Source organism: Balaenoptera borealis (assembly GCF_965194805.1).
Source record: "Balaenoptera borealis genome assembly, chromosome: 8".
NCBI lineage: Eukaryota > Metazoa > Chordata > Mammalia > Artiodactyla > Balaenopteridae > Balaenoptera > Balaenoptera borealis.
In genome coordinates, this window is record NC_138865.1 from 46,640,596 (window position 1) to 46,668,351 (window position 27,756).

The 27,756-nt window shown below is 35.3% G+C and overlaps 1 protein-coding gene across 6 annotated transcripts in view; it reads left to right on the forward strand.

Moving 5' to 3' along the window:
- Positions 1-27,756, forward strand: part of LINGO2 (leucine rich repeat and Ig domain containing 2) — a 1,216,268-nt gene that overhangs the window by 917,730 nt on the left and 270,782 nt on the right. The window lies entirely within an intron of this gene.

The following is a 27,756-nucleotide window of genomic DNA, read 5'->3' on the forward strand; positions in this document are numbered from 1 at the left end:
TTAATCTTTGGATCTCCAGCCCTGAGCTCAGTGCCTGGTAGACTCTGAGGGTTTACATAGCAATTGTTGACTCCATGGATAGATGGATTGGTGAATGGGTTCATGAATGAGGAAAAAAATACTTCAGTACCGTGGTTGGTGGTGCATATGGGAATATGCTTTAATTATCAGATGGCTATTTGACAGGAGGAATTATTGATTAAAAAGACTGTTCTGAAGTTCAGAAAACTTGCTTTGTTGTCAAACTTCAGGTCATAATGTTAAGTTTCTGAGCAGCTACTTTGTCCATAAAACCCCCAAGTAATTTTGGGGAGAATTTAGAATGGAAAAAGAAAGCATCCTCAAAAGTATAAATGGACATTTGTAACAGACATGGCATTCTAAGTGAACATTAAAACAGATTTGGTTTATGTAAAGGTAAGATATATTGAATCTGTAAGAGATTTACATACACAGGGAGCTTAAAGTTCCATTGAGAAAAAATGATAGAAGTTTATCCATGAACTCGCTAAATAGTATTTATTAAAGACCTACTTTGTACTGGACACGATGGACTGAGGGATGAATTGATCCATGTCTCAGTCCTCTGGGGCTTCACAGTTAAATCAAGAAAAGAACATGTAAATAAGTCTTTGTAGTGAGAGGAAAACAGAGATAGGATCATGGCACTATCAAGAGATGGTCATCGCTAACCCCGCTCAAAAAACTCTAGAAAGGAGAGAACATGATATCTGAACTGGAACTTGAAGGATATGTGGGAGTTGACATGACAGGAGGGAAACAGATGTTGTACCTGTGCAGAGATAGAGGGGTGGGGAAGAGCAGGTGCCTTCTGAGGAGTGCGGGTACTTCTGTGTGGCCAGTACATTGTGGTGTGGATGAGGGAAGTGAGTGGTTGAGATCAGAAAGACAGTGAGAAATTCAGCAGGACTTGAACACCAAACTCTGGATTCAAAATTTATTCTTCCACGTCAATTATGCATAACTAAAGAATATAGTCATCTGTGCTAACTGCATCTCCAAATACTGAGGTGGAATGCCTGAAGAGTGCACTGTAGTTCTACTTTAGCAGCTGGAAAAAAACGTGTGTTCAGTGGTTATGTAGTCCTGACCTCATGTACTTTTCATAAAGGCAATTGATTAAAAACAAAATAATGTGATTTAACTTTATACCCTTGTGTCAGTTTGATATATATTATTTTACAAACCAGAAAAACATTCTGGAAAAAAAATCACCATGGTTTTATTTTAGGCAACAAAGAGAATCTTTTTACACTCAAAATGGACTCGTTGATAAGGTCAGCGATACAATCTAGGATCCCTGGATTCTGACACATTGACTTTCATATAAGACCACCAAGCTCAATAAATGCAATAGCCTTCAAAGCTGGAAGGTGGCATTTTATCTTCTTTGCTACGTCATGCAAACTCTATTTGAGGGTTGTGTATCACCAAGTTCTCTTGCGTGACTTTGAATATCTGTCTTATAAGATTCCTTACCTCAGATAACTTCACAGATTGATCTTTTTTCAGTTTAGTTTAAAATTTTATTTATCTTTAGCCAAAAAAATCATTAACTAGACATCATCCACTTAAAAATCAGCTTACCCAAATTTGTCAGTTCATTAGAAGAATTACTGTAGAAAATCAAGAACACATCTTCAAAAGCTGCCTGGATTCGTTTTATATTTGTCTGACCTATATTTTTAGAGTGCCTATAGGCAAAACACTATGTGTTTGCATGTGTGGAGGGGTATACACGAATAATACTCATATTGGCAAATACTCACATGACAGTTACTGTGTTGTAAGGCATTAGTCCAAGTGCTTTTTATAATATTTACACATTTAGTCTTTTTCTATAAGGTGGGTACCTTTTAAAATACCTGTTTTATAGATGAGAAAACTGAGGCTCACAGAGATTAAGTAACTTGCTCAGATCATGAACCAGGAAATGGAAGAGTCAAGTCCCTAGGAGGAAACTAGGGCTCCCTAGAGCCCATGATGGGAAGAGAGTTCATGTAGCCATGTGGAAACTACTTCAGAAATACAGAACAGGAGGAGAGTTTATGTCTGGGGTGATTATGAAGGGTTCATAAAAGAAGAGACATTGAAACTGAGCCTGGGGATTGGTGGGCTTTTCTCAGGTGGAGGTTTAGATGACTGCAGACTTGAGATTGCCATCAGCAATGGCACCAAGGTAGAAGAGCACACGGTGTGTTTGGAAGACAACACATGAAGCAGTGTGTCAGGAGTGGAGTGGGGAGTCGGTGTAAAAGGGCAGAAGGAAAGTTATTAGAAGGGAAGTTATAGCAATTTCTAGAGAAACTTAAAGCCCAGATAAAAGAGTTTGAAATGTGTTCTGTATGTGAAGGTTTGTGGTTTTATTTTATCTTTAGTTATTTTTCAAGCAAAGAAGTAAAATGAAGGATGATGAATTAGGCAGCTATGTGTAGGATTGATTAGATGGAGAATGAGAAAGATTTGAAAGGAGAAAAAGGTTGGCCTTCTAAAGGATTTAAATCCTTCAGCAAGAACAACAAAAACAAAATTAAACAAGAACAGAGACTTGTGAAACATCTTAACTGTGAAGTTGAAACTGAGACAATCTGGAGCTTTGCTACAGCAGAAAAGGTACGGTTATGAAGGTAATGTCACCCTCCCTTCACAACAGGACTTTTTGCACCATCTGGAAATCTGGAAGAAGAATCCATTCTTTAGTTCCTTCCTGTACTCTGAAGCCATGAGTAACACAGTTCTTTAACTTTTCCTTTTCTTTAACTTTAACTTTTCCTGTACTTTGGTGACAGGTTTTTCCAAGATAGATGTACAGTGGGGCACAGTTAGTACATCATTTTCAGATGTTCGTGGCTGTCCTGGGGTGTGGAATAATGATGTATGTGCTACTTTGAGGTGGGCATTAATAATGGTCATAGCTTACTCAGGGCACAGGGACCAGGAATGACTGAGCAGGGGGATGTTTTCAGCCTGTAACAGACATTCTTACCCAAGTCCCTGTAGTTTCTGAAGAGGCATAAAGCATGGTCTGAACCTAATTTGGGTTTCAGCTTTCTGGTTGGACCACCTGTGCCTCATGAGGACACAGACATCAGATATCAAGAAGAGAGAATAAAGAACCCATGTGATGGACATCCAGCCAGAATTCTGAGGTAGACAAGAGAAAAGGCAAATCCCTGTCAGTTTTGTTCATTGGACTTGAAATTGTAGGGTGTCTAATCAAATGTAAGTTTCCTAGGAAGCTAAATTTGGAGAGATCTGGGAGATTCCAGGTTAGCTCTGAAAACAGCGGGCTCTGTATGGCCTTGTCTTTCCATTAGGTGGGTCCCAGTTAGTTGCATCAGAGAAAAGGGCAGGGCAGCTCATCTGAAAGTTGTAACCTTTTTGTAGCAGTCCTCTGAGTAAAGTTTATTATTTGTGAAACATGTTACTGTTCAAGTGACGTGCTGCATTTATGACAGCCTCCTTAGGATTCCCCAAAGTGAATGGCCCTTGGTGGGTATTCCATCAACTGGGGCCTTTTGGGTTATCTTGGTGCCTCATTTCACTCAAGAGAAAGCTTTAACAATCTAGGACTTAAGAAGCATCTTGAAATGTATGTTAAGGAAAAAACCAGACTGAGTTTGTGTTCTTAAACTACATCCAGTCTTAAAACTAATATTAAATCATTCACATATGAGAATATACACTGGTGACGGAAGAATGATCACATGCTTCTGCATCTTCACCCTCCATTCTGATCGTCTTGTAGGCTGACCCCCTCTTTCCACTTTGAATGTGACTGGCTCAGTCAGTGTGTGAGGAACAGGATTGTCAGTGAGCCCGACAGGCTAAAGCCTTTAAGTTTAGCTAAAGTGTATTGTCACCTACCGGTTAGTTTAGGTTAGTTAGGTTAGTTTCTCTATTCTCTTTACCTAGAATCAACAATTGTTAACATTTTCCACATTTGCTTTACGATTCTCTATGTATCACATATTTTCCAGAACTATTTGAGAGTAGGTTGCATATGCCATGCCCCTCTACCCTTTAATTACTTCAGTGTGTATTTCCTAAAAATAAGAATATTCACTTACATAAATGCAGTGTATTTATTAAGGGTGATACTTTTACCTACTTTTACCTAATCTGTAGTCCATATCAAATTTGTCAATTGACTTAACCATACTGCTTAGAGTATCAGATCCAATCTAGGATCAGATATTGCATTTATTGTATTAGAACTTTGACTAACAGGGGAGACTACAGGGAGATAATTTTCAGATAATGTTTGGAAAGGGGCCATGGGGGAGTCCAATGAGTTGAGTACCTTTGTATCCTCAGAAGAGCTATCACTGTGAGATGGTCTATCAGCCAGGATTCTCCAGAGAAACAATGCCAATAGGATATATTATCCCTTAGGATGATAGATAAATAGATACATGATAGATAGATAGATAGATAGATAGATAGATAGATAGATAGATAGATAGATAGATAGATAATGGTAACAATTCAAATATTGTTATGAGCACAATGAAAATGTCATGAGCTTTCTTAGAAACTTGCGATGTTACTATTCCTGATGGAATTTAAGCATGATTGACAAAACAATAAGATAGAATTTATTTTTGCCTAGAAGATTTCAAAATCCCTTTATATAAATGTATACATATCGGTATGTGTGTGTGTGTATATATATGCATGTGTATATATGTGTACATATATATACACATATATATACACATATACAAATAAACAAGATAGATGGAAGGATAGGGGGTGGGAGAAGGCAAGTTCAAAACCAGTAAAGCAGGCCAGCAGGCTGGACACTTTGCCAGGACTACGCTGTAGTCTTGAGCCTAAAATCTGTAGAATAGGCCGGTAGTCTTTTTTTTTTTTTTTTTAACATCTTTATTGGAGTATAATTGCTTTACAATGGTGTGTTAGTTTCTGCTTTATAACAAAGTGAATCAGTTATACATATACATATGTTCCCATATCTCTTCCCTCTTGCGTCTCCCTCCCTCCCACCCTCCCTATCCCACCCCTCTAGGTGGTCACAAAGCACAGAGCTGATCTCCCTGTGCTATGCGGCTGCTTCCCACTAGCTATCTATTTTACATTTGGTAGTGTATATATGTCCATGCCACTCTCTCACCCTGTCACATCTTACCCCTCCCCCTCCCCATATCCTCAAGTCCATTCTCTAGTAGGTCTGTGTCTTTATTCCTGTCTTGCCACTAGGTTCTTCATAACCTTTTTTTTTTTCCCTTAGATTCCATATATATGTGTTAGCATACTGTATTTGTTTTTCTCTTTCTGACTTACTTCACTTTGTATGACAGACTCTAACTCCATCCACCTCAATACAGATACCTCCATTTCATTTCTTTTTAATGGCTGAGTAATATTCCATTGTATATATGTGCCACATCTTCTTTATCCATTCATCTGTTGATGGACACTTAGGTTGCTTCCATGTCCTGGCTATTGTAAATAGAGCTGCAATGAACATTGTGGTACATGACTCTTTTTGAATTATGGTTTTCTCAGGGTATATGCCCAGTAGTGGGATTGCTGGGTCGTATGGTAGTTCTATTTTCACTTTTTTAAGGAACCTCCATACTGTTCTCCAAGGCTGGTAGTCTTGACACTCAGCAGGAGCTGATGCTATTGTCTTGAAACAGAACTTCTTCCCTAGGAAACTTCAGGTTTTGTTCTGATGTCCTTCCAGTTGCTTGGATGAGACCCACACACGTTTTTTAAGGTAATCTACTTAAAGACAACTGACTGTAGATGCTAGCCACACCTGCAAAGTACTTTCATAGCAACAACTAGATTAGTGTTTAATTAAATGACTGGTTTAGCCAAGTTAACACAGAAAACTATCAGGGGTAGAGATCATCACCCACATTTTACATGCAAGGAGTCTAAGACTTAGCACTACTGTATTTATGGAGGACACTCAGTATGCATGAGTGAGGCAGAATATACACCCAGTGTGTCCCACTCCAAAACCTGTGCTACTTCCATGGTACTTCTCTTGCCCAAATGCAGCATAGGGTGATTTGGGAAGTGATAAATTTCTAGTCACTGATGATATGCAAATATAATCTAAATGACCAGCTAGCAAAAATGTTCCAGAAATGATTCAAACCTTAAATAAAAGCCTGTACTAGATGGCTTTTAAAATTTCATTGACATTTATGAATCTATAATAAGTATTTGAAAATGTATTTTGGGTTTTATTCCCTCTTACTGGAGCATAACATTTTTATGCACATATACCTTCGTATTCAATTAGTACCTCTAATCAGAACAGACAGGTAAATTGTACCCTTTTTTTTCCCCCTAGAGCCTACATTATTTCTAGTTTTCAAAACACCATTTCAAACTAGTGCTACTATTTGGCAGATCTGTTAGGAGGTCTCAGAGAAAAATATGAGACTTTAGAGAAAAGCTGTGTAGTTGGAAAGCAATTGTAAAGGACTTTTATGTAAATATAACTTTATATATTGAAATAAGCCATTTGTTTCCTTATACTCTTTTAATACATCTTTATTGGAGTATAATTGCTTCACAATGCTGTGTTAGTTTCTGTTGTACAACAAAGTGAATCAGCCATATGCATACATATATCCCCATGTCCCCTCCCTCTTGAGCCTCCCTCCCACCCTCCAAGGATAATTTCATGGCTCAGTTTTTTGTTTTTTTTTTTACTTCTCAGTAAAATTAGAATCAAATCCCATGGTTTTTCTTGACAATTATCCTCAACATTAGAAAAAGTTTCATCCTTTGTAGGGCATTTTAAGTAATAAATAATAATCATAAAAGTAATATTCACTAAGCATTGTTAGGTGTCAAATGCTTTGCTAAGTGATTTATAAGCATCGTCTAGTTATTCCTCTTAACAACTCAAAGAGGTAAGTACTATTACTGTATCCATTTTAAGAAAAATGAACAGGCACAGGAAGATGAAATAGTCCTAAAAGTAAGATCCTACCCAGATGATGTGCAGGTGGATATTTTGTTTTCTAATTTTTGCTTGGTATCTTCACATAAATGGATTTGTTCTATATATAATTCAAATTGTCCTTTAAAACTCTGAGTGTTCATATTTCAACAGATGATGGAGCAAAGTAATTAAGTGCCTTGTCCATGATCACCAGCAAGATGGTTGCCAAATTAGAGAATTAATTTATGACCTTTTAACATCAAGTCCAAAGTTTGTCCATTAAACTACAACATCTTCTCATAATAAAACCCACTGTTATGACAGCTTAACATATCAAATTTTCCATTGCTTAGCAAATATTAATTTTCTATATTGCAGTCTATAATCACCATCACTGGGCAATGGCCTGGTTCTTTGCTTCAGTAACATGGTGTCATCCAATTTTAAGGCAGGTTATTTTTTCTCTAGGGGTGTTTTTCACCTGGTAAGAAATGGAAGGCAATTCTTTAGTCTGCCTGAAAAATTTGAAATCTAAAGGAGTCTTATTGGGAAAATGGAAAGGATTGTCCAGATTTATTCTCCAGATTTGGCTATAGTGAGATTTTGTGAACGCAAATCTCCTATATAGTAGAGGAAAGTCCTGTTGCATTCAAATCCAAGGATAGAGGTAATGATTCAAATGTTATTGTAAATACAGTGGAAATGTCGTGAGCTTTCTTATTGACTTGTGATGTCACTGTGCTTGGTAGGATTTAAGCATGGCTAGAAAAAGAGTGAAATGGAATTTATCTTTGCCTGGAAGACTTTAAAAGTCCCTTCCAGTTTAGATTCATTTTAATTGTTAATTTTTGTTTTTAAGTAATATAGGAGACTCCCCTTATTACGTTTACCATTGTGAACAAGTATAATTCACATTTTCTAAATTACTATGTTATATGAGGATTGAACTCTATGAAATTGTTACTGTTTTTAGAGAAGAATCTACTCCCATATAGTTGCAGAGTTATACCTAATGGAGCATTAAGTAGAGTGCCACTGATAAAGCAGTCTGTTCTACGGTATCTTGTTGCATATTTACATGTATGATACTCAGACTGCGTGCATTAAATCCTTAAACAGACCTAGGATTTCTGATGGTGACGTAGGATTTTTGATGGTGCCACAAGGGGTGTTACTAAATTCTGTTCAGGCAGCATTCAGTGTGGAATTCATTTTCATACCGCTGAAGTCCCAGTAGGTTTATAAAACCCCAGCCATCGACTGCATTGCAGAGAAAGCAGAATGCAAGACTAAGAGAGAAGCTGACCTAAGATAAGGCATCAGTTACTTTCAGAGGATTCATTAGAGGAGAGAAACTCAAGAAATAAATTCGTCTGTGCCAGGGCTTGTGAGTATAGAGCCAGCTAGAGAGAAAGGACCCTCTGGTGCAGATTTGTTTGAAAATATGTTTCTACCACCAGGATCTAAACCTGTGTGCCTCTCTCAGGTCCACATCCTGGTATGAGAGCGCATAACTACTTATGATAGCAAAGCATCGTGGCCTTCAAAGAGTCTGTCTCACAAGACTGAATGTTCCTGTTCAGCTGTGATAAGACTCTGTTCTTAAAGTGGATCTGAGTGTCTTAGAAAGTCTAAGAAATGTCTGAAGTTAGTATTAAAAGTTCTAATTCAGTCACCATTCTGACACAGATCAGGATAGGGTTTGGAGCAACATGGAATAGAGAAAAGCTTTAGCAGATGATACAGAGAAGTTTCAAGAACTGAGTTAGTTCCCTTAGGCAGTTCAGCCTAAGTGTTTCACCAGTTTCCAAGTGGGAACAATTTTTTTTTTAAGTTACCATCTGGCCCACTCTGAATAGTATATGTAGTCTTTGTATGTATGATTATACATACATTCACTCTTTAGGACAATTAACATACTCATTATTTGTTGGGGTCATCATCTTCTGCTCTGAGTTTATGGAGTCTGAAGTTTTTTCAGGTCTGGTCCATCTCACATTTAGTATTAAGTGTGAGCGCTCACTGCTCATTCTTACTTTTATAAGTGTCTGAGGCATCTTAAAAATGGGGTGCCCACAGGAAACAATATTGCTGACATACTGCTAAACTCTGTGGCAAAGAGAGTCATCATTTTTGCTAGGTTGGTCGATTTGCGAGATGTTAGTTACTGGTGCAGAGTCGGGGGTCAACTGTCCAAGGCTTTAGAATCAGGAAAGGAAGAGTCTTGCTCTAATCACGGCTGGTGTTTAATACATATTGACCAAGCTACTGTTTGGTTTCTGGAGATTCAGATAATACCTCTTTCAATGTTCTTTTTGAGTTTCACTCATTAGTCTTTCTCTTCTTAAATAATTCCTCTGGGATCTTCAGGACCAGGTTATATCCTCTCCTACCCCATCTACTGCAACTGGTTTCCTTTTAATCTGAGGAAAAACCTTTTCTCTTTGTTTCCTTCAGCGAATCAGTCTCTCTATCCCTTCTCCCCTCCTCTTCTCTCCTCTTCCTCTCTCTCTCTCCCTCTCTCCCTTTTTTTCTCCTCTTCTCTCTCCCTCCCTCTATCTCTTCCTTCTCTCTCACAAACCTTCTTCTGTTTCCCCAGTAGACCTTATATGGCCTACCAATCCAGATTCCAAAGTATTAGCAAGCAAAACTATCATTCCTTCTTTTGTAGGGCTGGGAGAAATTAATCCCCAAACCTTTCCAGAAAAATATTTCTTCTTCCAGTACCTTCCTTCCAATACCATATAGAAAAAGAAGAAAAAGAAAATAATTAGGCTTTGAATTATGAATCTGAGTGTATATGTATACCCTACCACAATCATATATTTTGGTTTAAGTTAATCTCAGCTAACTCTCATTTTATTCTGATTGTCACATATTTAGGAACCTCTGTGGGTATTATAAAAGAGAAATTGTGTGTATTCTCACTGGCAGATTCTATCAAGATTCTGGTACCAAGATTAGGGGGATCAGAAAAGCATCACTTCTCACAGGATAGCACCTGAACAAAGCCTTTTCTCATCAGGGCATGCTGTGCTTTGCACATGCATACAGACATTCTAGAAAGGGTAAGCATTTTAAATAATAAAATAAAAACAAAACCCATACATATATACCCAAAAGACAAATAAAGGTGATCTGGGACCAATCCTCCTGTAATTTTCTTGCCTTAACACTTAAATTTCTTATCTTATGAAATATTCACTGCCCATTTAAAGTTAAAGCCATGCATGCCTAGGCTTCCAGGCTTAAGAAGAAAAAAGTAATTCCTCTTGGGTATGAGTTATACACATGGTCTAAGCTTTGGTATGGTTGGCAAGTCAGTGAACGTACAGATGAGAAGGGGAAAAAGAAATACCCCAGTGTCTGTCAAAGATGTTCATGGTGCAGTTCAGAGCTTCCATTGGGCTGTGGCATTCAGATTTACTCCTAAACCTCCCCGAAAAAGCTCTCTGGTGAGATAGTTGTTAGTCTCAACAGACTGGGAAGAAATTCCTAGAAGATATTTTTAATGAAGCATACATAAGAAGACTAAGTTGAACAGAATATTAAAGAAGAGCTGCACAGTTCTAATGGTCTTGGGGTGTGTGTGTTTTCAGTGATTTTTAGGCCCACACAGTTTTCTATAATGGTCTTTCAATATATTTATATGAAAAGAAGGTGTCTAATTCAACTTTAGATATCTTGTATTTATCCCAGTAGTTCTACATTTCTTCCTCAGTTCTCACTCTTGGAAAAAATAAGGGAAGAGTCGTAGAGATGGTTCTCTCCTAGGATGGAAGTGAAGTGTTTTTATCTTATAACCCTTAGTTGGAATTATATTTTTCAGGAAGCATTTTTACTCCAGTGAACATAGCAGCCTTATTAAGGATTTGTATAGCCTTTGTATTTGCAAAGTGCTTTAAAATGAGCTTGATTAGACACATACTCCATCATCTAGGGAAAAAATCGATACAAGACATGATTTCCACTTGACAGGTAACATAGATGCATCATCATAAGGTTGTATTTATTAGCAAGGAGGTTAAGTTGCCTATTCAAGTTGGTCTTCCAAGTCAATGGAAGACAAGGGAATAAAACTTGTTATATTGTAGCTTCTAGTGTACTGCCTTGGTTGCTTAGCTATGTGTCTGTTTTTACACATTAATCAACACCACCATAATTATCAGGAATGACAATTGCACATCAATAATTCCTTCCCCAATGTAAGTACATAAAAGGATTAATGTTACATGGGCTCTAGAATATAGAGGAGGAAAGGTCACTAAATGATGTATTAGAACCACCATGATAATAGACCAACAAATTAAACCCAACAGGAGAGATCAACATTTGTTGGCTAAACCTAATAGACTCTTGTAGTTTATTGATGTTGCTCCTCCACTGGGCAGAAATATCTCTAGGATAAGATAGAAAGACAATAAATAAGCATGTGAATCAAAAACAGTTGCTGAAACACATGTGGAGATCAAGGTAGCTCAAAGTAAAGCTGTAAGTAGAAATTTCAATAGATCCATCGTTGCCAAAATGTTATCTTACCTTTGAAATTATTTTCTGTTACTGAATTGTAAAGAAACTAAGTTTTTTTCCCCCTAATTCTTGAATCAGAGACTTCTGGTAGTCATAATTTTAATGAGTCTCTGGGAGGTCATTTTCACTAGCAACATGTTTTAAATCACAGAGTCCTTCCTTCTTTAATGACCACTCTCCTGCAGACTAGAATGGTCTTCTCTGTTGATGAATTCTTTCAAAAGACTAGTGGGCATATAAATCTATAAACATGACAGATAGACAAAATGGTAGCTTTAAAAAGGGTCCTTAAAGATTTTGTTTTATATTAAATGTGCATCGAGTCTAATAAGTCTAAGACAGGCTCTTTGCTATTTTGATGTTTAAGATCAAAATGAATCCTACTTCCAGACTTCCAATCCAAGGAACTATATAAAAATAGTGACAAAGATATTTTCATAAAAATATTGATTGCAGAATTTATTTCAGAGCAAATAAATAAATAGAAAAATAAAATTAAAACAACCTAAAGGTCCAACATGGAAATTAGTTACATAAAAGACACTACATCTGTATAACGGAATCATATGCAGCCACTAGCAATTATGTTTGTGAATAATTTTAATGACCCAGGAAGATGCTCCTCCTTATAAAGTAGGAAAAAAAAGTAGAACAAAAACTTTACACAGTAGGGTATTTTATGCCTTTCCCTTTTTTATATAAGTATCTAAACATTCTGGAAAGATATATACCAAAATAACAAAACTTTTAAAAGGCTTTATGTAAAATGTTTATTTTATTTTTATATTTTTCTGTACATTTCAAATTTTCTACAATAAGAATATATTGTTGTCTTAGTTAACCTAAAGCAATTAAGATTTTTACTTTGTTAGCATCATTTTAATGAATTGTTTTAGTTTCTCAAGTGTATCAAGCTTGTTCTTTGGTGCTTGCTGTTGCTTCTGTCTGGAATGTTCTATTCCTATTCTTGTGGCTGGCTGCTTTATATCATTTTATGCCTATGCTCAAACGTCATTTTCTCAGTGAAACTTTCCAAAAGTACCCTCTGGAATGTACTGCCCCCCCCCCATCATTCCATCATTCTTATCCCATTATCTAGCTTCATTTTCTTCATGATGCTACCTGAAATTATATTGTTAACCTATTATTTAATCTATTTATTTGTTTAGTTTCAGTCTATTACATTAGAAATCTATAAATGCAGCAGAAAACTTGCCTCTCTTGTTTAATTTTAAGTTCCCATGTCCTAGAACCCTACCTTGCATAAAGAAGGCACCAGATTCATATCTGTTAAGTAAAAAGAAGTTCTCTTAAAAATTAAATCAAAATTTCAGGTATATTGAGAAGACAGGAACTCACATGAACCTACTATGTTTTAGCAATTGGTAGGGTGAAATGCATTTTACTCTTAAGGGAGAATAAGAGCACTAAGTAACTTAAAATAGTAAAATGAAGCACGGGGTGAAGATAGCTTATAAAATGAATGCCAACAAGTCCTATTCACATGCTGGAGTTGGGTCACAAATCTGTCTCTAAATCTGTGGTCCATATCTTTTTGTATTGGATTATGAACTTTGAAGATCCAATAAGACATCTGAAACATTCTGTCAGAAAAACACTCATGTACATCTGGTCATGTCCATGAAGTTTTTCTCACAGTTTCTATAGATTCACAATCGACTCAAAGGGTGTGTGGGTTACAAAATAAAAGCTTCTGTTCCGGCCTATCTGGGAAACATAAATGATAAAGTTTGAGATCCATTGAGTTAAAAATCTTCCCCAAGGATTTGACATTATGTCTAAGAAAAGAGTAATTAGCCTCTCACAGAGAGAGCATATTGCATATAAGATCACATTTAGTTATCATTATCTCAAGATAATAATATGGAGTTGCAAAGTAAAGGAATTTTCCAAATTGGAGAGAAAACATAGAATTTCATGTAAAGCTAAGTCAGAGATGAGTATTTGTCTCACTGAAACAGGTCAATAAACATCTCATGGGAGAGATGGTGGCTGAGTTATATGTTGAAGAATTACCATAAAGTAATAGCTAGTGTTTATCAAGTACATTCAACTACTAGCTAAGTGCTTTACAATACATCATATTTTCAAAATCCTCACAATAATCCTAATTTATTTAAAAACATGAGAATTAGAGAGGTTGAGTAACTTGCCCAGGATAGTCAGCTAATTAGTGGTAGAGCAGGGTTTCAACCCTAAGAAATCTGGCTCAGTCTTTCTTTGCCATTGTAGAGTGCTACTCTCCAGGAGGGTAAGGTCCGAATCACTAAAGAAGAGGGGGAAGGACATTCCCAATGAGGGCATACTGTAACACCTGTACAGATGTTACTTTAAATCTAGAAATAGCTGAGTAATCTTGAGTGCCTCCCAAACAAGACCAAAAAAATCCATTAATTTCCCTGGGCTATACATAAATCTATTTTCACATAAAATTGAGAAGAAGAACTATCATTTTCCAAGACAAGTAATGGAGAGACGGTGGTAAATGATGAACTGTAGTACATTTAGGTTCTACATGTATTATACTTGGTCTTCCTATTGGTTGTTTGTAAAATGGTTGTTTGAGTGACAGCCTTCAGGGAACTTTACCTTCTAGCCAAAAGTAAAATTGTCTTTCAGTAAAAGGACAGATTTCCTAGAACCTTTATAAATAAGTTAAAAGATGGATATGATGAAAGTAATACCTCTCATGGGATTTAAAGTGCTGCTAAAAGCCATCAATTGCACAAACTATAAGATTTTTCTTCATTGAGTGTCATGATGATATATTCTTTGCACTAGATGTGAAATAAATACATATGTGTCTATCATTCATCTAGGAAGATAAATCAAGTGCCCTGAAAGTAGTCTCTTTATTCTGAAAAACTGGTTATAGCATATTAAGAAAGAGTTGAGAGAATAGTTAGGGGAAAGCTTTCTGCACATTTTAGTTTTTTAAAATCCCATTTTATTGTCATATTCCAATAATACAGTGAAAACCATATCTACTATGGGTTGGCCAAAAAGTTCTGTAATCTTACAGAAAAACCCAAATGAACTTTTTGGCCAACCCAATATAAATGTTCCTTAATATATTCTGACAAATTTTAGAAATAATAATAGTATTATTAATATTAATGTTAATAATAGCTAAAATTTACTAAGCAACTATTATGTACTAGGTAGCATGCTAAACACTTTAATATATAATTATATATATAATTTAATTTATACAACTATGCTCTTAGTTTGGCCTTTTATGATCCTTATTTAACAAATGAGGAGAAAGAGACCTGAGACCAGGAGGGGGTGTTGGATTCCCCAGGCCACATTGTTAAAGTGATGGAAATGGCATTTGGCCTCAGGTTGGACTGCTTCCACACCCTGGGATTTTAACTCCTACCATCTTAATCAATTCTGTTATTTGGATTTGAGAAAAGGTTTTCTTCATTTAACATTTATTTAATTTCCAGGAGGAACTACTAAAACATGGTTACAAAAATAGAATGCAAGTAAGAGTAATCGTTTAGCTTACTGCTGAGAATACCTAGGAATATATTTACCTCTTGACTGAGTGAAGGAAATAAGAATGTTTCCTTGCTCACCTACTACAACAGATTATCATAAATTCTAAAGTAATTGGTATGCACCAGTCTTTGTTTTTAATTTCCATAATGCCAAGGGTCATGCCTTCCATTTCTTTTGTGACGTCTCATCGTGTTTAGTACAGTGCCCTGCAGAGTTAAGTGATCAAAAAATATTTGTTGACAGAATTTCTCACTGGGCACCTGTCAATATCCTACAGTGTACTTTTAAGATTTAATGAAACTGTACTCTTGTAAAAAGAAATGTGCACCTGTTCTAATATCCCACGAAAATCAATATATGTAGTATAATGACTTGAAAATATCCATTTATTTTTTTTTGCTTTACTTTTCCCACCTGTTTATAGAGGAAAATAATAACTGTGTATTTTTTTAGCAAGTTGAAACATGAGGAAGTTAAGTTTGATAGTTGCTCTGAAAATGCTTACTTGTTACTTACCTTTCATTTCAATACATACCTTATAGAACTTTTATTTTTAAATGCTAGCTTCTTTTGTTTCATTATTTTGAATATGGGAAATGTAGGACTGTTTATTTAAGTTACTCTAAATTAATGCCCAATCTATGTCTTGACCTGACCATGTTCATGGTAGACTCCATATAGACATAATGAAATACCAGGAAGCCCTCATCTTGCACTATTACTACTCCCTATGTAACTCTGTTATTATCCTCCTCACTGGTGTAAAGTAGGAGTTGGAGATTATTTCTAAGGTTTTTAATAGAGTAATATTTTCTGATACTATTATATTGTGTAATATATGTACTATAGTATTTATATTATAATATAGTATATATCTGAGAGTACATATATACCATATATATTACTATGTATAATAAATATAGTACATATGTATTTTCACTGACTGCTCTCATTTGACTGAGCTTTATCTTGAAATATGACTCATGAGTCAAGGTCAGAATAATGTTGGCCTAGAGTGAAAATATGGTCTACTGAATTCTCTCAACCAGAGTTCCCATTTTAAAATAATTTGCATATTCATTTGTGAATTTGGGCATTACACTTAGGGGTGCAATTTAGTATATTCTAAGGACATTTTAAAAGTGGTATGCTATTTTCAGAGTAAGCTGTTTACAGTGTGGTTTGTTTTAAAGTTTGTTGACTATGGTTTCTTAACCTCCTTTCCATCTATATAGTTATCTCTGTATAAACCATTCTGAATATTCTTTAGGAACATAAAAAATAAAATCTACCATAAAAAAATCTCATTATAAATATTTGTGCTTGTTCTCAAAATTATCTATCTCCAGAACATGCAAAGTTACATGATCTCGGAGAGATCTAAAATTTTAGAGTGGAAAGAAACTTGTGGGTCATCTAACTGCAGATTTTTCAGAAAATGGAGAAACTGAGACTCAAGGAGATTAAGTGAACTGTCCGAGGTCACATAGCTATTTAGTGACAGAATTTATATATGAATCAAGATCTCCTCTTGCTCTAATATTCCTTTCTTCTCTTCCGCTCTTCCACTCTGCTCTAAAATTACTTCCCCAATGAGAACAACTCCAGAGATACAGTCTCACCCATAATCTCTATGCATATTCTGCAGCTCCGTTGTTTGGTATAGGTACTTTTAGGATTGCTATGTCTTCTTGAAGAACTGACCCTTTTATCATTATATATTGTCCTCTGTGTCTGATTTGTTTTTAAATTCTGAAGTTTATTTTACCTGTTATTAATATATATTAGTGTTATATGTTATATTACTTTATATTATATATTAGATACAAATTAGACAATATATTAATTTATAAATTAATTTATAAAAATTTCCCCCTACCCTTCTAGGTTTCTTTGGCTGGTCTATTAATTAAATTGTCATAAGACAGAATAACAAGAGAAAAACACATTTAATTATGTATGTACGGGAAACCCACAAAGACAATGAGAGGTTCCCTGACAGGCAGGCAGTTGAGGGTCATATGCCCTTCTGAGCTAAGAAAAAGGAGGTAGGGGTATGAGGCATCAAAGGAAAGGAAGACAATTCACAAGAAGATGGGAAGTGCCGATGTTTGGTAAGCAAATGTTTGTCCTGCCATGCAGAGACAGTGGACACAGAGAGCACTTTGACCAAATAGGCCCTGCTGGGTTCCCCGCCAGCCTACCACACCTGGCCCGTAAACTTTGCAGTTATCTCTGGTGATAGTTCTCTTCCTTACCAGGCCAGCTATCCAAATTATTTTAGCCCGTTAAGGGGAAGGTAAAAGCAAAACAAAACACAACAAAACAAAAACCCTCTTCCTGAGTCTTTTGGTCCTTAAGTAACTTCAGGTCAAAGTAACTCATATGCCACAGTGACACTTTGGGGGGAGGCTTGTTCTGAGCCCCTTCAATATCAGTATATTAATATAACCATTTTTCCTTGTTTGTAATTCTTGGGAAAACATAATCAAAAATAAAATCTCCTGCCAACGCAGAAAACTTCTCCACAAAGGTAGATGAGAGAACAGTTTTATCACTGAATAAGCATTAGAGCAGAATGTGATGTGTATCACAGGCAATCTTCTGAGATGGCAAAGACAGAAAGAAATCTCACCCTTTTATATAACCAGGCGGATGCAATCCATAGCATGCATGTTTTCAGGATAAATGATAACTAATCCTCAAGCGAGAGGACTTAACATCTGTCACACATAGTTCATCCTAAATCAACCTGGTAACTAGGGTGACAATTTGTGTTTGCTAATTACCTTTATCCAAATGAGAATTAAACTTCTCCTATCTTTAGGACAGGAGGTAGCTTTGCAACTATCCTGAGAAATTCAGGCTCGTGTCCTTCCATGGAAACTGGGGATAGGGGTGCTATCTTCTTTGATAATTAAGTTTCGAAGAGATGGCACCCAGGTCCTTGTGAAAAAAGATTCCTGGCTTTCAAAACTGGCAAGAGGTTTATTTAGCTTTTAAAAAGATTTACATATCTCTCAAAGGGGCAGGAAAAGAAATCACAAGTTTTCTTAAGTAAATTCTCTAAGAAAACAGAGGGGGATGGAAAAGTCTCCATTTTTGCACCACGGAAAATTCTTTTTTTTTTTTTTCTTTTTAAAATCTGTATTTACCCTTAGAGAAAGGGAGAAGGCACCTTCTTACTTCCAGGTGGAGGTGAAATCAAGGTTACCCACTTGGCCTATAATGGTACCTGATGGGGAGGCTCTTCTACTGCTGGATAAAGGTGGGAGTTCCTGCTCCCCACTTGGTCTCCACTGACACTGAACGGTGGGGATAGCCTTGCTACAACTGGGTAATGGTGAAAGTTCGTCCTCTGTCAACCCCTCAAAGGGAAGGGGGAGTCTCCACTGGCCTCTCCTTACCGACTGGCAGAGATGAAAATCTCAGCTCCCTGCCTGACACCACCCTGGGGAGGGTGTTGGGATGCTTTGTTACAGCCTCTCCAGGGTGGACACCTGGCCTCCCATTCAGCCTTTTCTGGCATGAGTGAAGGTGAGGCCAAAGATTTTTCTATAGTGTTTGGCTGGAGTAGAGCCATTATTTTCTGCAAGTTTCCTGTCTTGAGAAACTGCCCCTTTCCTGGTCCTTTCACTAGAGGGCAGACTTTTGTTGGTGCTTTTTTGGTCAGCACCTGTTCGTGTTTCTGTGTTACTGGTTTCTGCAGCTCTAAATCTGCATATATGAGGGAAAAAGAAAACCCACCTCTCCACCTTTCAGGCTCTTCTTATGTTTGCTTTGTACATACTCTACAGGATTTTTAGTTGCACTTAGTGGGAGAAATGGGGGAAAGTACATCCATTCCAAAGCAGAAGTCTCTTTGCATATTTTGTAAATAATGGCATGGAAGTTACTGTGTTATGAGAACTCAAAAAGATGTTACTAACAACCCAAACCCTTTACTTTCCTAACCACTAATTTGTAAGGTCCATGAGGACAGGGGCTTTGAGTATTACTTTTAGTCAACTTTCAGTCCTTCCTGCAGTGAGAAAACAGAACACTTTCTTGTCTTTATAGTCAGGTTTTTCATGTCTGAGAGTAAATGTTAAAGTGAAGGATAATAGTCAATGGCACCCAAATGTTGCCCTTCCCATCAGAATATTTGTAGCACTTTTGTGAAAAACTTAAGATAATTGTTAGATCAAAGAAAAAGTGGCCCCCTTTTATTTGATTAAAATTGCCTATTCCTTCTTTTATTTCAGGGAAGAATTTAAAAGGATTTCTTCTTTAAATTATAAAACAAGTCAAGTTAATGGTAATGATAGGGAAAGAATTTTTACTTCTGACTAAAAGAATGATAACTCATTTTTTGCTTTAATGAGAACAGTAAGTAAAAATAATTATTCATGCGTGCTCGCCCTCTCATTTAGCATTGATATAAAATTCTCTCCAATAAAACTCAAGTGGGTTTTGGGTTTTTTTTTTGCATAAGGTTGGACTTTAGGAGGTTTATTATTTCCATTAGGCTGTGGAATTTGATTATTTAATCAACCTACTTCAATCCAGAAAATTCTCTTATGGCCCATTAATTTAAGAAATCTTCTTTGTAAAGCACATGATTGTAAAAAGAAAAAAAAAAAAAAAAAGAAAGACTACCCTATCGCTTTCCTTCCTTCTACTCTTATTCTTAGTTTTAAATAATTCTTATTGCAATTCACTTGCCATAAGCTTATTAAATACATTTCTAGCCACAGTTATTCTAGAAACTTGAATAATAAAGATTAATATCCTGATCCAAACTCAGTCACTGGCCTGAGTATATCAAATATTTGAAACTTCCTTTTTAGCATAAAAAGTATATTTTCACCAGAATAAGTATACATTTCTAGGTTTAATTACTCTAGATGGTTTGGGGTAAAACTTCCTGGTAGAACTTAAAAGATTTTCCTATGATTAAATAGCCACATGAACCAAATTGAGTTTAGGAAGATAGATAGATAGATAGGTAGATAGATAGATAGGTAGATAGATAGATAGACAAATAGATAGATAGATAGGTAGATAGAATTTTGAAAAGGTATTTTCTAAAGTAAAATATACTCAGCATCTTATTTTTCCTAAAAAAGTCTTCCCACAAATCATGTAAGTTAATATATATAGCTGTGTCTGTAGTAGCTCTACAAAGCTTACTATTTGGCTTTTCCTTTCACAGATGACTTAGATTAATAATAACTATCTCAGCTTGGGATTCCAAAAGTCGATTGAGGCCTGATCTCTAGTTCTAATTTGTTTATAAAAATTGCTATTTCTCAACTCTAGCATGGTTAAATAAGAAACCTACCTTCACTTGTCGAATCAACACAGGAAATTTTAATAAGCATTAAATGGAAGTGACCCTGCAGGTCAAACTTACACTCACTCCACTATTCTAAAATGATACATATCATTTTACTTTCCCCTCTTAAACAATTCAGGCTTTTATATATATGTAGATTACGTGACTTCCATTGTATTTTATTTTGGGTGTTTGGGAGTGCCTTTCCTCTGCTCCAGATATACCTAAACTTCTGATAATTTGACTTAAAATTCTAATGGCCTTTGTAATATCAAAAATTTTTCAAATAGGAAATAGAATATGTTTAGCTGCCCAGACTCACTGTAGCTCAAGTATGTTCAGTTAATTAGGTCATCTATCATTTTTTTACAAGGGATGGGGCAGAGGACAAAGATATTAGGGTAGTATCTATGTTTATATTAATGGAGATATGAAACACATATACTTTAAATGTCACACTATCTCTCTTATGAGAAGTATAAGCCCTTAATTTGTTTTCTTGGTTATGGAATCATAAAAGACTAAAGAGATCATTCCAGATTTGGATGATCCTAGGGTATTTCCCATTGGAATGGGTGGTTTGTTATTAATATTCACAGCAATGCAATTGACACAGCCTTCTTTCCAAATAACATTACCTTTCAGCTTTTTTCCATGTTGAGTTCCATGAAAAAGATGTCATATGTAAGAGAAATAGTTCTATAGAGTCATTATTAGCATGGGGTTTGAATTTGAGAATGTAAGGATGATTGTGTACTAAATTTATTTTTTTCGTGAAATATAAACCTTAAATACTAACACTGAAAATATTAGAGAAAATTTTAGTATGAAGGGTAGGGCTAGACATATAAGTAAAGCAAGAGAAGTATCCTCTTGATAAGATGCCTAGAATTCAGAATATGTTTGGTCTTTTCATTGTAAGCATGCTAAGTGTCTTCTACTAATCATTGGAACTGAGTGTCTTGATGGTCTCATCTGTAAAATGGAGTTAATGGCCCCTTTTCCTTACTTATCTCCCAAAATATGGTGAGGGTAATAGGACTTTTCAATGAGCCTCTCAAAACCATTACATAAGTATAAAGTTTTACTATACGTATGTGGGAAGATGTCCTTTTAAACACATTAAGGAAGAGAGTATTAGACGTCTTGGAACTCAGGATATCTTATGCTGGTTTCCAGATGTATGAGATTGCTGGAGATATTAATCTTATTTTCTCTTTAATATTAGAAGTTAGAATAATTACTAAATTCTAGATTTCTTCCTTTTCATGGAAATATCTAAAATTCCTTTAATATTTCAGAAAATTTTCATATCTATAACTTTTTAATTCCAGTAGAAAACCTAATTTCCCCACATCACTCTTCTAAAAGTTCAAGTTTACTTGGAAATGAATTATCAGTGAATGACTTCTATAAAGGGAAAAATGTTCTCTCCTACATGTACCGCTTTAAGCACATATTCTAAAGTCCATCAACTTGCAGGCCCCCTTCACCCTCTAATTCAATGACATCCTGGTGTATCTTTACCATTTTTCTCTGATCATAGAGATGGCATCTTTCTCTCCAAGGCTAACCTCTTGATCTCATTATTCTCTATCCTCAAACTTTCCACTGTTTAACCCTGATCTGCTTTTCCAATGATATATTGAGATCTCCATGTTATGTGTTTTCACTGTCTTATATGATAGGAATTCAAGAAATGTGATGAATAAATAATGGCCATACTTGAAATTCTGATTACTTGCCAAAAACAAAAACAAAAAACAAAAAAAAAAGCATGATTTGTTTCACTAGTTAAGTTGCTTTGTCATCTTTTTGATTTGTTAGTCTAATTCTACATACCATTAAAGACAAGCAAGAAAATGTGATGGGGAAAATTTTGATGTCAAAATGTATAAAGCATACTTAACTGTAATAAGAAATATGTGAATGTTACAGAGAAAAAACAAAGCATTTTTTGTTAGACATACAGGAAGATGGAAATAAATGGGTACACAAATCCATTTCCTATATGGGAAGATGAAATTTTACAAATGTGAATTATTTTATATACTTATTGCACAGTTAAAATATCAATAAATATTGAGGTTTTCAACAATTTAAAATTAAAATGTATTAATGGTAAAAACTGGATGGTCATATTCAATATATTTTAAGTTAGTAAGATGGGGATTGGCTCTATCAAATATCAAATCACATTATAAAGCCACAGTAATTGAAACATAAGGTATTAGGTTATAAAAGATATTGGGCCTCAGAAACAGAACTGATAGAATAATTTCTTATATAATAAAGATGACATCTATTCCCTTTTCCATTCTAGTGTTAGAAATCTGGCTACACTTTTAATTTTTGAGTAGCTTTCCTAGTGGAGATTACCTCTTTTATTTTTATTTCTTCAAAGAACCAATTTTTTAGTTCATTTATCAATTCAATGCTTTTTCACATTTTAATTGATTTCTGTGTGTATGTAAATATAAATAATTTTTTCATCTTCTTTCATTGAATCTGTTGAATTTTTCTCCTAAATTCTCTACTATAAAGCTTAATTTCCTTTATTCCTTTTATTATGCTGTCTATGTAAAAAGATTTTAAAGCTATAAATGTGAAGTTGAGGGGATATTTGGTTAATACCTCATAAGTTTTTCTAAAAAGTATTTTAATTGTTTTCTCTTCTAATACAACCTGCAGCTGTGCAACTGCAGTTTTGACTTTGCTTTTAAACCGAAGAGAATTGAGAAGGAATTTTTGTCTGTTTGTTGGAATTTTTGTTATTTTTCTTTGATTGCCTTTTATTGATCACTGGTCTGTACAAGATGTTCTTCTATGGAACTAAATTATTTTTATTTTGCAGTAGACTCTATTATCAGTTTTTATTAATGAACTATGGATGCATGAAAAGAGGTGCATTATCTATTAGGATGGTACATGGTTCAATGTTTACTTTATTAATCTTATTTAAATTCCTATGACCTGATTTTTGTTTTTTTACTTCGTTTATTAAAAAACTGAGAAAGAATAAATAAAATTAAGTTTAAAAATTAAAAAAAAAACTGAGAAAGAATGCGTTGAATTTTCCTACTAATAATGTATTTCTGTTTGATCATCATTGTCTTTTTTAAAGTTTTGTTGTATACACTTTGATGTTAAGTTATTCAGTTCACAAGTTTTGTGACTATGTCACTGGGTATTTTATATTTACTCAGATACACTTTTTGTGTGTGTGTACTACTTTCCTGATTTACTGTCTAAAATTAGTACCGTCATTCCTGGAGCTTTTGTTATTATTCTTCTTTGCTACTCCAATATTTGTTTCTACTTTTAAGTGATTTTCTTGTAAACCATATATATTAGAATTTTCTTTTCTTTTTCCTTCTAAAGGTATCAGAGATTTTTATTTGGAAATTTACCACATATTAATTGCCATAATCCAAGATTATTTGCTTTATTTTCAACATTTTGGAAGGTGTATATACACTGTTTGAACTTCTCTACTTAACTTTTTTTTAACTCACCTTTTTAATGAAATAAGTACAAAACCATATGTTTTAACTTTCACTATAAGTAAGAGGAGGAATTTTGCATACTTTTATTTTCCCCATTCTTTTCTTTTTAGATATGTATATTTAGAATTCCAAAATATTTTAAAATTGTATTCTAGTCTAAATCTTACTCTATTTTAAGAATAATTTTTCACACATTTAGTGCTGTCAACACATTTTCAGGTATTTTTAGATTTAACTTTATTACTAAGTAGTTTTGATATTTATCATGAAGCAGTTTATATCTCCCCATTCTTTAATTTAAATTAAAATATCAAGCTACTTAAATATAGATTCAGATAGTATTTTAAAGAATGGCACATAGATTTAATATTTTCTGAAGTTTTGCTTTATCTATGAATATCGCTATATTGCTTGTTAATAGAAACAATAACGTTCTAGGTATAAAGTTTTGAATCCCAACATTTCCCCCTGAGTAGTAAGAGATATTTAAACCAAAAGAAGGAATGTACATGAGGGGTGAAGTCATGATATTGTTGTGTGCTAAAGGGATCAGAGTTAGTCTGTGTAATTCCACAGGGCAAAACCAAGATCAAAGGCAGAAGCTATATAAAAAGTTGGATGAATAAAAAGTTGATCTCTTTAACACTGAGACCATTCTAAAGATAGAGGCAGAGCTGCCTTACAAATTCATAAAATGTAGTACAAGTATTCTTCCAGTGACTTTGTGCCTGCTTCTCAAGATATTGTGCAGAGCGAGTTCATACTAGATTATTTTAAGAGTAGGGAACTTTCCCTTAGGTGGGTACCTGGCTCAGAAATAGAGGATTCATCCCCTTTTTCAAGGCTAATATGTTGCTTAGTAAATTGTAACTAGATGGAACCAGTAAGATGAGACTTTATATAAACCGAGCATTTATTTATTTACTTATTTTTGAGAAAAAAATAAAGCCCTAGTTACTGTCCGTCAGAGTGTCACAGGTTTTTGCTGCAAGATGGAAAGGAGAAGCTTACATTTCAGGTATTCAGTAGTTGCTATGGCTTCTTGACTGCCATCTTCCCCAAGCGAACCCTCCTTCGTATGCCAGACAGATGGTAAGCTAAGCATCCTTACTGCTCACACTGGAATCCCCAAAAGGGTTGTAACCAAAGCAAAAGCCCTCTGGTGGAAGATCTGTTTGTAACTCTATTACATCGTATGTGACTGTTAACTAGAGGGATTCTAAATAGTTCTTCTAGGAGCCATTTTACGCTTTTTTTAAAAATCGCTGAGTTTCAAATGTTACTTGGGTGTGTCGTCTAAATATTTAATGTTTAACATAACAAAAAAGAACACCACTTTTATTGTTAAAGAACACATACCGACCACATAGAGGGGAAGAATAGAACAAACAATATAGATTCTGAATTCCCATTTTAGAAAACTGTCACTAAATGTGTAATGCACCATTCTCGCTTTTAAATATGACATAGCTGGGCCAGATGGCAAAAAGAACTTAGAGGAAAATAGGAAAGAGAAGTTGAACTTCTGTTTTTCCATTACTTGTGCCCCTGTTCTATATCTCCTACACCAGCGGTCCCCAAACTTTTTTGGCACCAGGGACCTGTTTCCTGGAAGACAGTTTTTCCACGGATGGGGGGGAGGTAGGGGGATGGTTTAGGCAGTAATGTGAGCGATGGAGAGCGGCAGATGAAGCTTCACTGGCTCGCCGGCCAGCCTAATAGGCTGCAGACCAGCACCAGTCCATAGCCTGGGGGTTGGGGACCCCTGCCCGACACAATAGGGCAGTCATAATCCATGGTATTAGTAAAGGAGGGCCAAAAGCTTATTAATGTTTAAAATTGCTTGGTGACCTCAGGGGATTTCTGGATTTTAGTTCTTGTTCTGCTAGCTCCTATTGGATTTATGTCCATTACCATAGCTTCAAATTCCTCATCTGAAGTTGGAGGGGATAGTCCATGTAATAACAATACCCATTGATATACTGAGCACTTACCATGTGCCACGCACTGTTCTAAGCACTTTACATGTATTATTTCATTTAATCTTCACAACAACCCAATGGGTTAGAGATCTGACCCAACTGATACTACCATTAGAACCTCTGCCTGCCAAAGAGCAAATCTATACACCTGAAAACAATATGAATCTTAAAAACCATATCTAGGTCTAAAATTTTATGAGAAATTGGCCTTGGACTTACTAATGTCAATTGCACAGTAAATTCCCTGTTTCTGGTGAAAACCACCAATAAGCTAACTAACCGTACTGTTCCTGGGTCACTTGATTTAATCTTGGGCCTTTGGTTTAATCTCCTCCATCATTCCACTTTCTGTGGCTACCTGTTTTGTTTTTTCTTATTAAGAAATTTTCATTTTCACTGCACTAAACTGTCAATATTATCGTTTAGACTCTCTGGTGTTAGAAAGTTAGGCTATCCTCATAATTTTATCAAATTACTAGAAAAGTCCTGTTGGTATTTTGATCTGCGTCACATTTAACATATACTGTAGTTTGAGGAAATTTGACATCTGTGGTTACTCTTTAAATATTCGGTTTCATCACCTAGGAGCATGATATATCCCTGTATTCACATTTTTTAAAAAATATTTCCCAATAATATTTTATATCCTTCAGTAATAAAATTTTAAATCTAACACATTCCTTCTTAAATCAATTTATAGGTATTTTCTTTTTCCTTGCTAGTTTCTTTCTTGTTTACTGACTCCTTTTCTTGATCTTCTCCCTACCCCATCAAATATGGATATTCAAACACTTTTATCTTTAGGTTTCCTATACCCTAACTGTGTTGTCTCATCCATCCCAATGATTACAACTACCACCTGTAGGTGACTTCCACATTTACACATTAACCCACTCTATGCCTATAATTTCCTCTGGCCTTCTCTACTAGATACCATTAGCACTCTCAAACTCAAAATATCCAGAACCAAACTCATTATCTTATTTCTGAGGATAAATTCATACATTTGACTTCCATGTTTTGGTAATAGTATTACAATATATATCCAGTTTCAAAATATTAGAGCCAGCTTTTTCTTTCTCTCTTTCTCTCTCTTTCTATATGCAATCTACAGCTAGGTCTTTAAGCTTTAAGTTCTATAAAGTTTCCAGCATCCATCCCCTTGTCTCCACTGTCATAACCACTACCAGAGTTTGTGCTCTCCTTAACTCTTGTCTGGATTATTCCTTCGATCTTTAAACCTGTCTTCTTGTTTCCATCTTCTTTCCTCCCATCCCATCCAGTCTGATAACCATCTTGTTAATCTTTCTATGGCACAACATCATTTCAGTCTGTCCTGTATTCAGGACCATGTGACGGTTCACAGTGGCTACTTGCCTAACTGATTACAAGTTCCTCAACTTAGAAAGCAAGACCCTCTTACTCCAATTTCCTTTTCGTTCTCCTTTCCAGGTGATCCTGGTCTTCAGGCCATTGCATTATCCTGCATCTGGACTATTCTGTTCCCTAGAAATATCTGATAATTTCATTCGTCTGTTCGATTTGGTCATACTCCAGCTACTCCCCTGAGTACCTTCTTACTCACCTCTACCTAGTCAATCCTACCGTCTTTAAAACCGTATGATATCTCCCTCACCTCATATCTTAATTTTGGAAACTTACCATGGTAAGACTGAAATATTATGCTGTTCATGTACTTGACTTTTCTCCATTTCTAGATTTTTCAGCTCCTTAACTGCAGAGACTGATCTTACTCATCTTTCATTCTACTCAGTGTTTTGTGCACATTTAGATTTCTCTAAATATTTTTTAAAACAAATTAAATAGACCCAATTATCACAGGAACTGCCGGTGGTTCAGACTAAGAAACAAATGTCTAATTTTGATTAGATTCAGAAGGTGCCCTGGTTAAAATAAAACCTGAGGTAATGCTGATTTCTT